At 41.8% G+C, this 13,721-nt stretch overlaps 1 protein-coding gene and 1 long non-coding RNA gene across 18 annotated transcripts in view; one reads left to right on the plus strand and one right to left on the minus strand.

Moving 5' to 3' along the window:
• Positions 1-13,721, plus strand: part of MYT1L (myelin transcription factor 1 like) — a 367,019-nt gene that overhangs the window by 335,090 nt on the left and 18,208 nt on the right. The window lies entirely within an intron of this gene.
• The window catches only part of LOC137097019 (uncharacterized), a 71,667-nt gene that overhangs the window by 35,000 nt on the left and 22,946 nt on the right, over positions 1-13,721 (minus strand). The gene's annotated exons all lie outside the window — the stretch shown is intronic.

A 13,721-nucleotide genomic window follows, 5' to 3' on the forward strand; every position in this document is an offset into this window, starting at 1 on the left:
AACAGCAGCTCTGGGCAGCTTGGCGCTTCTCCGGCCCCTGCAGGTGGTTTATGAGGCCGGATGGGCCGCGGCTTTTCTTTGCCCTCTCCCGGATGGCAATGGAGGGCGGCGCGGCCTAGTGCTCTTCCACAGGCCTTCCCGGTGGTCGGAGGCCTACTCCGCTAAATGGTGCCCACAGCAGAAATGGTAGGTTGGTCCGATGCCCTGCACAATCAGGGAGCTTTCTCATCAGAAATTGCAGCAGGAAAGAGGCTGGAGGCTGAGGATTCCAGCTGATTATGATTTGGACCCGCAGATGTTACTCGGGTCGCTATTGCTTCGTCGCCATCTTGTGCATGAAAATTGTGCTTGACAGCAATATTCCAACTTTCTGGTCCAAAATTCTGTCTTCCTTCATTTAGCTCATGAAGTTTTCCTTCCTTTCTTTTTAAAATGAGAATATAATATGGTTTCTATGACTCTCCTGTGTGTTGGCCTACAAGGCCTTAACACCTTTGTTGCCCTAATTAGTCTTGGTGAATATTGTCAAGAAAAACTAAGAAATTTATTTATTCAGAAACCAATATTATGACCTTGGGAAAGGAAAATTATCCCTCATTTCCGAGATCCTTTACTATACAATTTGAATTCCTCATAGTATTTTCCAGCTGATATCCATGATTATGTCAGCAGAGTATTCTGTCATCTAAAATTCAGTAAAAGTTGTAAAAAGGAATTCTGACAGCATTTATACAGAGGGCAATGGAGAAGTAAACAAACAATATCCAACCATGTAAATACAGTTTGCAGTGAAAAGTTTTGGAATTTTAAAGTCCAGTAATTAGAAAAAGCTTGCTGTGATGTGGAATTGTTTTAACAAATCCAAAAAAGAAGCCGAAGTGCAAGAGCAAATAGAAGAGTGGTTCTCCTACCTTAAATCTTTGGCCAGTCAATCTTCCATAATCTTCATGCCCTAAATGCTTTGTTTATAAAGCATTAGGGAGTTATCATATGAGGTTCTAAAAATGGATCTGACATTGCAACCCATCTCAGGTTTCAACTGGACATGCCAAGATAGCCATTTTTCTTACTGTGTTCGAAGAAAGTAGCAGGCATGATTAATCTCCCACGCGTGCTGGGACTTATCTCTTCTCAATCTGTGCATTGCCCATTTGTCCATACTGCCTTAAAAAAAATTCTCAGAGGAATTATGCAGCCCCATAAGTTAAAAGAAAATTATTTCTGCTCACTTTCTGCTGTTAAAAATGCACACACACACCCCGAGCCTTAAACAGCCCAAATGATGTTGTTCTCCCTAAAAGGAGGTGCCATCATGACCAATAGTTGTTGATCACTATTTTGCTCCATTAATATATCTGTCTTTCCCTTGATAGTTCTGTGTAAAAAAAATCAATCTAATTTTTACATTTCTTGAAATAATTATATATAGCACTTTAGGAAAGTTCAATCGTAGTTACAAACACACCCAGACTAATAAAACATAGTGCAGGTTGAGTATTCCTTATGCAAAATGCTTTGGACCAGAAGTGTCTTGGATTTCAAGACGGGTTTCTTGTGTTTGTATTTTGTAATACCTGTTTCTGTATATGAGATATCTTGGGAGATGGGACCCAAGTCTAAAAACTAAATTCATGTATCTTTCATAAACATCTTATACACATAGCCTGAAGGTAATATTATACAATATTTGCAATAATTGTTCATGTCTTATTCATTTGCTACTTGTACTGTGTTTGAGATGTGAGGCTGGAGACAGACTGAGGTAAGATGGCAAAAATCAAAGTGTAGTGCTTGGCATGAATCCATATTTCCCACTACAACACAGATCCTTGCCATTTTTTTTTTCAAGTCTCATGTCCCTCTAGCCTTGTATCTTTCACTTCTCTCCCTGATCTCTCTCTTTCTCTGGGGAACCCACCTGCCATCCGCTTCTATCTTGCAAAAAACTACCCTGTTTCCCTGAAAACAAGATATGCCCATAAAATAAATCGTAGCAGGATTTTAAATGATACAAAGGTGGCTCTCCCATCAGGTCCTGGTCGTTCTATGCACATTGTGTGTCCTCAGGGAGAAGAAGTAAAGCTGTGGCTGCCATTTTACTCTGCACCAACCAGCAACAGTCTGTGGGTTTCTCTCACCCCGCCCCCAACAAACACCAGCAACAGTCTGTGGGTCTCTCTTATCCCACAGAAATACCAGTGGATAAGGGAAAAGCTTCAGCAAGCATTCTGCTACTGACCCCAGAGAGATCACCCCATAAATGCAGGCTGTTGTACCATATTTAATAAAAAATAAGACATCCCCTGAAAATAAGCCATGAGGAAAAAATAAATATAAGACAGTTGTCGTATTTTAGAGGAAGCACAGTAGCAGCCACCACCTGGAAGCTACAGGCTGGTTGCAGGTGGCATTTTTTTTTTTTTTTTTGCATATTGTATTTCAGATTCCCAGATAAGGGATGCTTAACCTCTAACCTCAAAAAATGTGTCAGTCTGGCAGGGAATCGTGTAGCATCTCTGAACGCATCTCCTCCTATGAACCGACCAGGACATTAAGATCGTCTGGGGAGGCCCTGCTCTCGGTCCCGCCCGCATCGCAGGCGCGGTTGGCGGGGACGAGAGACAGGGCCTTCTCGGTGGTGGCCCCTCGGCTATGGAACGCCCTACCTGTGGACATCAGACAGGCCCCTTCACTGCTGGCATTCCGGAGGAAAGACTTGGCTTTACGAACAAGCGTTTGGCTAAATAATGCAATGAAATACAGTAATACGGTACAATTGATCACAGGAATTGGTATAAAGGATAATGATTACGGATTCTGATTCTGATTTGTTTGCTGAGGCATATATCTAGGATTATGACTGTTTTGACCTGATGTTTTGTATAATGTGTTTTAACTGCCTTCTTGTTGTTGTTGTGTTGACCTTTACTATGTAAACCGCCTTGAGTCGCCATCTCGGCTGAGAAAGGCGGTATAGAAGTAAAGCAAATAAATAAATAAATAAATAAATTTTTATTTATACCATCACAGACATCTTTGCACTACTATCTCCGTTATTCACCATTCTCTAGTTTCCTCATTCTCAGATCTCCTCTCTTAATATCCCATTCCATGGATCTTTATAAACCACATGTCCATCTTTAGCTTTCTCTGCACATTATCTCTATTTAATCCCTATTATGTCCTCCTCAGAACATAAAATATCATGCTCCTGATTTGTGCTTTGCCATAGCAATGCTTTATCCAAAAATCTTTTCAACTTGCTATATTTCACTGGGAAATGAAATAGGAGCCCCCGGTGGTGCAATGGGTTAAACCCCTGTGCCAGCAGGACTGAAGACCGACAGGTCACAGGTTCAAATCCGGGGAGAGCACGGATGAGCTCCCTCTATTAGCTCCAGCTCCTCATGCGGGGACATGAGAGAAGCCTCCCACAAGGATGACAAAACGACAAAACATCCTGGCGTCCCCTGGGCAATGTCCTTGCAGATGGCCAATTCTTTCACACACGAAAACAAACAAACAAACAAACAAACAAAAAACCCTGGGAAATAAACAAATGAATATTCATATTTGTTTGAGAGTCAAGTCTTGGAAAACTCTTTCCATTGGTTGAGGTCTTATCATTTAAAAATACTAACAGTATTTATGTATTTGCTTCAAAAGGGGAACTAGACAATTTTTCTTGGACAATGCATAGTTCTTGGTTACTGCTAGGAGCATCCCAAGTGACAAAGGACCTCATCTCATTGATGAGGAGCAGTGGGAGGATTTACGAGTGTCCGTGGTTAATCCTCAGTGTGGCGGGCAATCCCATGGTTCTGTGCCTCACCTGCAGCAGTGCTTCCCCCTGCACTGGCTCCGCTGCTCCCCACAGAACATGGGAAGCCTCCCGTGCTCTGAGCAAAGTGTTGTACGATGCTTACACCACAATTCATCTATGGAACCCTGCCGGAAGTGAGTGTGCATTGTTTGATGGGAGGCATGGGGTTTCATAGAAGGAAGCATCCTATGATGAAGTGGCAGGAAAGATGAGATCATATCAGTGACCTCTTTGCTATCAGTTCCTTCTGTTTTAGCAGGTTTAATTTACTATCATTTATTTATTTATTTAAAACTTTTATATCCCGATCTTCTCAACCTCCGTAGAGGGACCCATTTAAAATGGGTGTAAGAGATAGAAAAACATGACAATGCAGGATAGGCCGAGCTACAGAGACTCCATAGCTTGGGGGAGGGGGGGATGAGAAGTGGGTGAGCATGTGAACTCACCTACCTGCCCCCCTCCCCCCCCCAGCAACACCTGGTGTGTAGTTCATTACAATATCTAAGTGAGAGGTTTATCAGTGCATGTATAATTGTAAAACATGCTATATCTGTTGAGATAGGATGGTTTAACAGTCAAATTAATAAAGGGCACTTTGAGCTAATGAGGCGATTTGTCCCTTGAATAACAATCCTGAATTCAAGATCACCTACAAAATGGAAACATGATATCTTGTCTGGAGTGCAGGCTACTGTCTTGCAAACTTGAGCAATACGTAACTAGGGAGACAAACCATCCTCTACCCATACTCTCATTTTATCTGTACTGAGTCATAATTTAGTAGCTTCATACAATCCATTAGGGGTTTAAATCTTAAACCTAATTTTCAATCTCCATTTTGGAAACAATTGTGGCTGGTTATATTCCACATGTGGTTTGGTACCACTGGTCAGACATCCTTACCATCCCCTCCCATCCTATGTTGTGGCAGACTCAGGCCACTTCATGGGTCCTACCAGTGAACAATCTCCTGTAGCGATTTCAGACTGGGTTAAGAGGGAGGCATCTATCTCCAGAATGTCAGTGAGAATAGTTGTTGCCAATTCCATTTCAAAACCAGCCCAACTGTTCAGGTGGGCACAAAGTTGGGGGATAGTGCAAAAACTGCTCCACATTATCCCAGATTGATAGCATTTGACCACCATGGATCTGATTTGGGACCACTTTAATCTAAGTGTTCAGTGTAAATATACTAATTGTGAAATTCCTACTCACAGGATTACATAGCATTGAATCATGACAGTTAAAGTGGTGCCAAACTGCATTAAATCTACAGTGTATGGCCATCCCAGGACAGTTTCAGCATAAAACTGAGGTCTTAACAGATTTCATGAGAAGTGATTCAGACAAACTGGTGCCATTATTGTCCTTGTATCCTTCCTTATCCTTCCTTGCTATTCAATGCTGTAATCAGGATGCTACAAGTGGGTTCAGTCCATCTGTGTTTCCTCTCCCTCCTCCCAATTGTCTTCTTAATTTGTGCAAAAACATACAATAACTGCTTCCATTTAAAAGGACCCTCAACTTCACTAAAATCAGGAACCCAAATACAGTGAATAAAACAGCAGGTTAAATGCGTAACAAAAGAGCTCTCAGAAACCTGCTCAAAACATTTGGAAGAGTTCTTAAAAATCTGTTCGCTCAAGACTTTCCCTGCTGAGGCAGAATTTTTCACAATCTTATACAATCTAAATTATAGTAATCTAGAAAGAAAGCAGTTTATGTAATAACTAGACTTTCAAAGAGTTTAGAACTTCGTTTTAGGTTCCACTTGTTGACTTGGCTTTGTTTTGTTTATAGTCATAATCACTTCCCAGCCAGTTATTTGTTTGCATACACCTTCCAACTGTCCTGATCTGATACAGACAAATAAGTCCTTTTTTATCCCACTTTTTCATCTGTTTTTTTTAAAATATCCTAGTTTTTAACTCCTTCTCCCACTTCCCCACTTATCCAGTTGCAAGCTGAGTTTGAAGTGCAAAAGGAGAAGGGGCAAGCAGTCTTTGTCCTTTTCAGTCTGCTCATGGTGTGAGAAAAACATCAACCCTTTTTTTCAGAAATTGCTTTTTATTTCCTGTCAGGAGCGACTTGAGAACCTGCAAGTCACTTCTGGTGTGAGAGAATTGCCCGTCTGCAAAGATGTTGCCCAGGGGATGCCCGGATGTTTTACCATCCTGTGGGAGGCTTTTATCATGTTCCCACATAGGAAGCTGAAGCTGACAGATGGGAACTCACTATGCCTCGTGGATTTAAACTGCTGACCTTCTGGCCCACTCTCATGGATTGCAGTGGGCAAGTCACGTTCTGTCAGCCTAAAGGGAGGCAACAGCCAGCCAGCACACAGGTTTGACACCTTGTGCCACCATGGCTCCATTCAGAAATCGCTTAGTCTTGCAAAGAACACCCTTGGTGCTGCTCCCTTCCATGTCATTGGTCCAAATCATGGGCAATGCATGATTGGTAGCTGCTTTCTTCCTGAAATGCCCACATGCCTGTATTTAAAATGCCCACATGCCTGTATTTAGGGTTAGGGTTTAGGCAACAGGAAACTATGCAAACCAAGCAAAAACCATGGCCTTTGACCATATATGATGAAGAGAAAGAGATCTAAATTTCTCATTGGCCAGACAGGTTGTGAGCTAGAGAAAAGATGAACTATAAAACCTCGATGGCACAGTGGGTTAAACCGCTGAGCTGCTGAACTTGCAGGTTCAAATCTGGGCAGCGACATGAGCTCCCGCTGTCAGCCCCAGCTTCTGCCAACCTAGCAGTTTGAAAATATGCAAATGTGAGTGAATTAATAGTTACTGCTCCGACGGGAAGATAACAGCTCCATACAGTCATGCCAGCCACATGACCTTGGAGGTGTCTACTGACAACGCTGGCTCTTCGGCTTAGAAATGGAGATGAGCACCAACCCCCAGAGTGGGACACGACTGGACTTAATGTCAGGGGAAAACCTTTACCTTTACCCATAAAACCATTGTTCTAAAATACACCATTGTCCCTCCTATGCAAGATATGATGGCACCCACAAGCATATATACTATGATTTTTTTTTCCTTTTTGCTTTTCTGTAAGCCTGAATAAATCCTACGCTTACTCCAAGAAACATCTGATCATTTTTTGCCTATTCTTGAAGCTTCTGAAGCTATTCATCCCTAACGTGAGGATTACAATTGAAAAGCAAACTGCTGCAGTATCTCCTACCTTGTGTGTTCCCATTCATCGCTTTTGCCATCTTGAACAGACTCTGCTATTGTTTGGCCACAAATGCCCTTATTTTCATCTGTGAATCATTGGCTAATATGTTCTTGCATGAAGTAAGAAGTGATGGGAGGGCTGAATTCTTATTTGCTAAAATGTTAAATTACCTTTTGGGCAGTGTGAGAGCAATCTCTAGTGTAGATTGCCCTTTCTTACTTAAAGAATTCACTATTATAGGTTCAGTGGTGTCTTCATCACCACCACCATCATCATCATTTGATGGCAGTAAGTGGAAATGACTTAGGAGAAATGTGTACATCCCAGCGCTTGCTAAAATGATCACATTGACTGGCTAGCCATTTGAACTGTAACTATAAACTTATTTCTGATTTTCTCAGTGTTCAAGTCACACTCTCTGACCCAAGAAGGAAAGCAAGGATAAGCCCCATCTAAGCAAATGTTGCCAAGAAACCCCATGATAGCTTTAACTTTAGAGTTGCTATCAGAAATGAATTAATGACACATGGCAAAAACAACAGCTGTCCAGCATGAGGCATTTTGAGCATTTCTGATAATCTATCCAGCTTCCAGTGTTTTTTAAAAATCAATTCCACAGTTTCTTATCAGTCCTTAATATAGAAACTACTTTAAACCTTTTCTCTTGGTTGCCTAACAGGAAGAAATAAGGCAAGAAAGGGGGATCTTCAAGGAGTACTTCACAAACAGACCCTGAAGTATTTAGTATTTCCTCTCAACCCCTCCCTATATTTTCAGCATGGGCAAATGTGTTTTTTCAAGTGGAATCTAAATCAGAGATATCTAATCTATCATTAAAACCGAGCTCAATAACAACAGCAACAACAACAAATGCCAGTCATTGAGTTCCTAGAATTTGGGTAAATCCATACACACTTTCCTAACTTTTAAGTATCTATTGCCTATTCAAATTGACACATTCTTTACATGGAACATGAATGAATATGAATAAATATTTTCCTTCCCTCGATGTGGCTCTCCCATCCTTCCCATGGAAAACTGCTGTTAATATGTGTGTCCCCCAAGGGGGAAATACATTACCTTACAAGGCTGGTTGGTTACAGGATTGTTCGCTCCACAACTTCTTTCTCTCTGCTCTGTTCTATTTAAGATCACATTATTCCTTAGATTTGTGCATTTGCTTCTCTTTTACTTTGAGTTCAGAAGCATCATCCTTACATGAAAGTCAGTGTGGGGCTCTTCCTTGGGACTATACTTCCTACTTTGTTTTATTGTACAGCCATTTCAGAGTTGAGCAGTCTGTGGTTTCTCTTGCCCACATCCCTATATGTATTATCAGAATCTGCTCAGAAAGGTTATTTTGCAAAAGAAAGGAAGAGGAAAAAGAGGGAGGCATATTTACATTGACCATTTCATGCAAATAGCCAATGAATCACCTCTGTGGGCCAAAGTTGCTTAACACACACTGTATTGTCGAATTCTTTCATTGCCGGAATCACTGGTTTGCTATACGTTTTTCGGGCTGTATGGCCGTGTTCCAGAAGCATTCTTTCCTGATGATTGTCTGCATCTATGACAGGCATTCTCTATCTTCCTTCACTTAGCCTTCAGTATGATACAGCTCTCACATCCATAGGTTACTATGGGGAATACCACTGCTTTAACTATGCAGATCTTCGTTGCCAGTGTGATGTCCCTACCCTTTGCTATTTTATTGAGATTGGTAAACATCTTCTGATTTCCTGACTGCAGTCTGCATCTGCAATAATTTTTGCACCTAGAAATACAAAGTCTTTCACTGCCTCTACGTTTTCTCCCTCTGTTTGCCAGTTATCAATCAGTCTGGTTGCCATTATCTTGGTTTTTTAAAAATGTTTAACTGCAACCCAACTTTTGCACTTTCTTCTTTCATCTTGGTTAGAAGGCTCCTCAGCTCCTCCTTGCTTTCGGCCATCAAAGTGGTATTATCTGCATATCTAAGTTTGTTAATGTTTCAGCCAGCAATTTAAACTGCAGCCTTGGATTCATCAAGACATGCATGCCGCATGATGAGTTCTGCATACAAGTTAAATCGGTAGGATGAGAGTACACAGCCCAGCCGTGCTCCTTTCCCAATATTGAACCAGTCTGTTGTTCCATGGTCTGTTCTAACCATTGCTACTTGATCATTATATACATTCCTCAGGAGACAGGCAAGGTGGTTTGGTATCCCCATACCATCAAGAACTTGCCACAATTTATTATGATTCACACAGTAAAAGGCTTTAGAATAGTCAATAAAACAGAAACAGATGTTTTTCTGAAACTCCCTGCCTTTCTCCATTATCCAACGGAGATTGGCAATTTTGTCTCTCATTCCTCTGCCTTTTCTAAAGCCGGCCTGTACATCTGGCAACTCTTGCTTCCTGTATTCCTGGAGTCTTCTTTGCAGGATCCTGAGCTTAACTTACTGGTATGAGAAATAAGCGCCGCTTATTATAAGGGTAGGTTCTGTAGGTTTGTTCTTTGTATGTAAGTGAGAACAGGTACATTTTTAAGTGTAAAATTTTAACTTGCTTCCTGTCTTTGCAATAATTGGATTTTGAAAAATTTGGCTAAAAGATGGCTTTATACATGGACTTCACCAGATGGTCAGCACCGAAATCAGATTGACTACATCCTTTGCAGCCAAAGGTGGCGGACATCCATCCAGTCGGTGAAAACAAGACCTGGGGCTGACTGCAGCTCAGATCACGAACTTCTTATTGCCCAATTTAGAATAAAACTAAAGAGATCAGGGAAAATACACAGACCAGTTAGATATGATCTCACTAACATTCCTAGCGAATATTCAGTGGAAGTGAATAACAGATTTGAAGGACTAGATTTAGTAAACAGAGTCCCAGAAGAACTATGGACAGAAGTCCGCGACATTGTTCAGGAGGCAGCAACAAAGTACGTCCCAAAGAAAAAGAAAACCAAGAAGGCAAAATGGTTGTCTGCTGAGACACTGGAAGTAGCCCAAGAAAGGAGGAAAGCAAAAGGAAACAGGGATAAGGGGAGATATGCCCAGTTAAATGCACAATTCCAGAGGTTAGCCAGAAGAGACAGGGAACTATTTTTAAACAAGCAATGCATGGAAGTGGAAGAAGACAACAGAATAGGAAGAACACGAGACCTCTTCCAGAAAATTAGAAACATTGGAGGTAAATTTTAGGCAAAAATTGGTATGATAAGAAACAAAGATGTCAGGGACCTAACAGAAGCTGAAGAGATCAAGAGAGGGTGGCGAGACTATACAGAAGATCTGTATAGGAAGGATAACAATATCGAGGATAGCTTTGACGGTGTGGTGAATGAATTAGAACCAGGTTGAATGGGCCTTAAGAAGCATTGCTAACAACAAGGCAGCAGGAGACGACGGGATCCCAGCTGAACTGTTTAAAATCTTAAAAGATGATGCTGTCAAGGTGATGCATGCCATATGCCAGCAAATATGGAAAACACAAGAATGGCCATCAGACTGGAAAAAATCAACTTACATCCCCATACCAAAAAAGGGAAATGCGAAAGACTGCTCAAACTTCCGTACAGTGGCCCTTATTTCTCATGCCAGTAAGGTAATGCTCAAGATCCTGCAAGGAAGACTCCAGCAATACATGGAGCGAGAGTTGACAGATGTCCAAGCTGGGTTTAGAAAAGGCAGAGGAACAAGAGACCAGAATGCCAATATCCGCTGGATAATGGAGAAAGGCAGGGAGTTTCAGAAAAACATCTACTTCTGCTTCATTGACTACTCTAAAGCCTTTGACTGTGGATCATAATAAATTGTGGCAAGTTCTTGGTGGGATGGGCATCCCAAGCCACCTTGTCTCTCTCCTGAGGAACCTGTACAAGGACCAAGTAGCAACAGTCAAAACTGACCACAGAACAACAGACTGGTTCAAGATTGGGAAAGGCGTACGGCAAGGCTGCATACTCTCACCCAACCTTTTTAACTTGTATGCAGAACACATCATGCGATATGCGGGGATTGATGAATGCAAAGCTGGGGTGAAAATTGCTGGAAGAAACATTAACAACCTCAGATATGCAGATGACACCACTCTGATGGCCGAAAGCGAGGAGGAGCTGAGGAGCCTTCTAATCAAGGTGAAAGAAGAAAGCGCAAAAGCTGGGTTGCAGCTAAACATCAAAAAAACCAAGATTATGGCAACAAGAATGATTTGACAACTGGGAAATAGAGGGAGAAAACGTGGAGGCCGTGACAGACTTTGTATTTCTAGGCGCAAAGATCACTGCAGATGCAGACTGTGGCCAGGAAATCAGAAGCCGCTTACTTCTTGGGAGGAGAGCAATGTCCAGTCTCGATAAAATAGTAAAGAGTAGAGACATCAGACTGGCAACAAAGATCCGCCTAGTCAAAGCCATGGTATTCCCTGTAGTAACCTACGGATGTGAGAGCTGGACCATAGGGAAGGCTGAGCGAAGGAAGATTGATTCTTTTGAGCTGTGGTGTTGGAGGAAAGTGCTGAGAGTGCCTTGGACTGCGAGAAGATCCAACCAGTCCATCCTCCAGGAAATAAAGCCCGACTGCTCACTGGTGGGAAGGATACTAGAGACAAAGTTGAAGTACTTTGGCCACATCATGAGGAGACAGCAAAGCCTAGAGAAGACAATTATGCTGGGGAAAGTGGATGGCAAAAGGAAGAGGGGCCGACCAAGGGCAAGATGGATGGATGGCATCCTTGAAGTGACTGGACTGACCTTGAAGGAGCTGGGGGTGGTGACGGCTGACAGGGAGCTCTGGCGTGTGCTGGTCCATGAGGTCACGAAGAGTCGGAGACGACTGAACGAATAAACAACAACAACAAGCTTTTAAACTTTGTTTGTGGTTTTTATATGTTACTAGAAGTCCCTTGCCATGCGTTGCTGTGGCCCAGTCTGTGTATATGCGTTTGTGTATATATATATTTGTGTGTGTATATATTTGTGTGTATATGTGTATATATGTGGTTTTGCACAAGCGTTGTAATGCATTTTTATTTCTGGGCTTTTTAAGTCACTTCCGCTGTTTTTTTCAGTGTTTTTATGAGTGATGGTCACTCATTGACCTGATAGCTGTATTGTATCCAAATTTGGTGTCAATTCATCCAGTGGATTTTGGGTTCTGTTAATCCCACAAGCGAACATTACATTTTTATTTATATAAATAACTGTATTCTCAATTCGCTTCTGACATGATAAATAAATCGGTATTTCTACATCTGACACTTTCCTAGGAACGAAACTTTCTCTCCAGTATTCACATTCAAAGATGAAAATCATATTTAATTTCAAAAGTAGAGGAATACTGAGTGAAGAATAAAACCACATCTTTGAATAGCTACAGTGTGAATAATTCAGAGGCCTGTGATTAAAAGACCCCCCTTTATTCAATATTGTTGCTGTAAAAGTGCCAAATTGGGGAAAAACACCAAATGTCATATCTCATATAGTTCTTTCAGGAAGTACATTACTAATTTCAATACTAATGTCATTTAGGCACATATTACAACATGAAAGCACAAAAGTAAGCTGTGAAAAAGACTGGACGTGATGGAGCAAATCTGAGAGCATTTTTTTTTCAACCAAATTCCTATTAAAGAAAAGTTTGCAACCCTGAGAATACAAGGGTTGCCCTCCCCGCAATATTATATGTTTTCATGGATTTTGGAGTGCACAATTTGAAATGTCAGTCATACACACATAAGTCTGCCATTGCTAATTTAAATACTACTATCCCTTCAGTCACATATTACAACATGGAAATGGTACAGCAAGTTGTGAAAGAAAATCTAAAGTCACTTCTTTGGATGTAGAAAGTCCATTATTTCCTATGAAACTACCATAGATTTTTTAAAAAGTTGTATGGCCTCTAGTTTATTGAATGTATCCGAGGGAGGCATGCGTTGATGTTGGAGCAACGAGCTGAGCAGAGGCCTGAGCAAAGTCTGTGGCGTCTCCATGGCAACCCAGCCAGAGTCGGGCCTACAGGACTTCTTGCCAAAGTGAAGGGATCCTTGTCACACTGTGCCCCTGGGCCCTGTGAGGGTGGAGGCCCTGTGTGTGTTGTAGCTGTGTTATACGACACAATACTACTCGGAGAAGGCCGTGCATGATTACAGAGCGCAACGTCTTTCCACACAATAATTCCAGCTCGATCGAGTCATGTCCTGTCATATTCTCTGCGGGATGGGATCCTTCTCCCACCTCCATTTCCCCACAAATCCTCTGTGCTATGTGACAAAAGGGTACTAATCTCCTTTAACATAAAAGAGTGTGGCAAAATGAGATAGGGAGGAAAAAGTGTATTCATATGTGTGTTATTTCAAGTATCAGCAGAGTGAGAAATGTGTCTGTTAGACGCCAGGCCTTGATTTCCCTCCCCATACTTGTGTTCAGGATTTCTCACTAGCTGTAGAGTTTTGTTGGTGTTATAGTAGGCATGGGCAAACTTCGGCCCTCCAGGTGTTTTGGACTTCAACTCCCACAATTCCTAACAGCCTCAGGCTTAAACGGCTGAGAGGAAAAGGAAAGGGCCTGAGGCTGTTAAGAATGGTGGGAATTGAAGTCCAAAACACCTGGAGGGTCAAAGTTTGCCCATGCCTGTGTTATAGGGTGGACTGTTTTATACAAGTAGCAGGAAAAGGCTTAAATTTTCTAAGGCCCC

The sequence above is a fragment of the Anolis sagrei genome, chromosome 1, assembly GCF_037176765.1.
Source record: "Anolis sagrei isolate rAnoSag1 chromosome 1, rAnoSag1.mat, whole genome shotgun sequence".
Lineage (NCBI taxonomy): Eukaryota > Metazoa > Chordata > Lepidosauria > Squamata > Dactyloidae > Anolis > Anolis sagrei.